Source organism: Brassica oleracea, chromosome C4, assembly GCF_000695525.1.
Source record: "Brassica oleracea var. oleracea cultivar TO1000 chromosome C4, BOL, whole genome shotgun sequence".
Taxonomy (NCBI): domain Eukaryota; kingdom Viridiplantae; phylum Streptophyta; class Magnoliopsida; order Brassicales; family Brassicaceae; genus Brassica; species Brassica oleracea.
Genome location: NC_027751.1, coordinates 12,695,919 through 12,698,710, shown reverse-complemented (window position 1 = coordinate 12,698,710; position 2,792 = coordinate 12,695,919).

Sequence of the window (2,792 nt, the reverse complement as noted above, 5' to 3'; positions counted from 1 at the left end):
ACCAAGAACCTATTGCCTCAAATTTGTTTCTCATATCATCGATAATTTGGAGTTTTTCTGCGCCATGCCCAGAAAAACTATTTATTTTAAAAAAAAATTTATTTCAAAAAATTAATTTACATTTAGAATCTTTATTTTATATTTTAATTTTAACAGTTTAAAAAAATATTAATGTATTTTTTTAATATTATTTTTGAAATTTAGTTTAACTATTTAAATTAGATTTTATTTAAATTTTAATAAAGTTAAAATTAAATTTTATAAAAATAAAATATTATATTATATCTTATAATTTTTATTTTGAATATATCTATTACACCTCGTTTTTTTTTTTTGACAACATCACTCAAGTACTAACTAGAATATCCAACCGATCTAGCAAGCCAAACCGGTGGAGTTGAATCGATGTAAAGCAAAGCTGAAAGAGAACTCTTCGTACCACGTGCAAGCTTGTCCGCCAAGGTATTTTGTGCTCTAAGAATATGTCTGATCCGAAAGTGGGTGAAGAACGTCTTACTTCGGTTGAATTCTTCCTTGTGTGTAGAAAATGCAGACCATTCTTCAGGTGTCGACACCATCTTCACCAGCTGAGAACAATCCGTCGCAAAAACTACATCAGAATATTGGAGGGTCTTCATGCATTTCATTGCCCAAATTAGTGCTTCACATTCAGCATGGAGAGGTGACAAACTTCTACGAAGATTCATCGCCCCCATCATGACCTCTGTTGATCCACTCTTTCTACAAAACCACCCTTGTCCTGTGAACTTATCATCCTCTTTCCAAGCGCCATCAATATAACAAACTCTAGAGTCTTCCAGAGCTAGAGACATAGATTGATGTACATTCCCAGTATAGGAATTCTCTGTAGGGTCCTTTACGGTTAGTTGTGCCTCCGTCCACATCCTACTTTCCACCTCTGCCATACTTAAGATCTCCTATGGATTGGCATCCTTAGTTGAATAGATCTTGTCATTTCTAGTCTTCCAAATATACCATAGTAACCATGGAAAGTAGTTTAAATCCTCCTCCTTTGGTAATCTCCAAAATAAATATATATATAAAAATTCTAATAATTATAGAGTTTTTTTTGTTTTAATCATTACTGTCATAAAATTATTTATTTAATGTTATTTTACTTTTGTATTTGTTGATGCACACTTACAATTAATGTTTGTAGAATATATATATTTATAGAGGATATGATATAAAGTTGATGTACAAATTATATTCATAATTATATTTAGCTTATTTTTATTAATGTGATATATATGGGAGATTCTAAATGTAAATTAAGTGGATTCGAGTAGATGCCGAGTTACCAATCAGAATGCTCAGAAAAATCCTTCACCTAAGTAACAACCATCGCCTTAATTACAAAAGTGATTCAACGTTACTACTCACCAGAGCAACTGAAGAAACAACAATTAAAGAAGAAACAAGCCCATTTTTTTTTATAATATGGGACAATACTTTCATCAAATGCCAAATATATCATTATCTAATGTGTGAGCTACTTAGAAAAACACAGTTCGAAGTTAAGCTTGGAGAACCGCATACATGCGCAATCTGCGGGACCAGAGATGAAGAACCAGAGGATGAAGTGATTGAAGAGACTGAGGAGCCAATAATTGAAGAATCAATCAACAAAATGTAGACATTCAACAAGGATCATGTGAGTAGACCTATAATATAGCTACCTACATAAATAAAGTGGAAAAATAAGATTTCACACGCTATCCTTGTAAGAGTGGACAGTAAATAAGCCACACGTCTACCTTTATTCTGTAAAATAGTCATATCTTTATCTCATATGTAGTATAAATAGGTGTGTAAACTTCGTTTGTAAGGGGCAGAGTGAAATAAAAATCGAAAAAGTTTCGTTTTAAGAGTTGAGAAAACTTTTCTCTGAAAAGCTCTAACTGTTGAAGGTTTAAACCTTCTGAATAGCAGTTTGTCGCTTGACAAAACTCATAAACACAAATTAAAAACATTCGAGAATCAAAGAAGTTCAATCAAATTCAGGCGACCATTACAACCAACAAAAATTCAACTATAGCTCATTCCAAGTATGTCCGATAACGAAGAAACTCAGAACATAGTACAAAATAACTTATTTGATTACATTAGTAGTATCGATACAAATAATTTCTTTGAAAAAGATATATTAATCCAAGGATCAAAAATCAAAAACCTTAAAAAGGAAGCAAAAATAACATTAAAGAATGATCAAGATGTACATAGAAACAGATTATCAAAAATCTTAAAAAGAAAAAATATATTATACATCGGAAAATTCATACGAGAATTTCCCTTACCAATTGAGAGAAAGTAATAAAATTGAAAAAATTAATGAACAGAAACAAGAGCATATAAAATTATTATGTGCAGTTGTAAATAAAAATAAAGGATGAGCATTAGAATACTCAGAAGAGGAAGGAAAGCTAATAAACAAAAAACCGAAGAAATCAAAATAATAGAAAGTTTGATAAATTTATAAAAATGGACGAATTTATAGATCAAACTAGCGAATATCACCCAAAATTATACTCTATACGAGGAATACCCTATAAAGAAAAAATTCTACCTTTGGAAAGAAATATGATTGAAAACACTTAATATAAGATGAGAGCAAATATAAGAGAAGATCATTAAATGAGTCATTCGTTGAGAGTAATACGTGGAATACTAAACAATCAAACTGAAATAATCCGTAACATACCAATAAACCAAGTTAAAATAAATAGAATAGTGCAAGAAAAATTAGATAAAATTATAGATTCAATTGAACA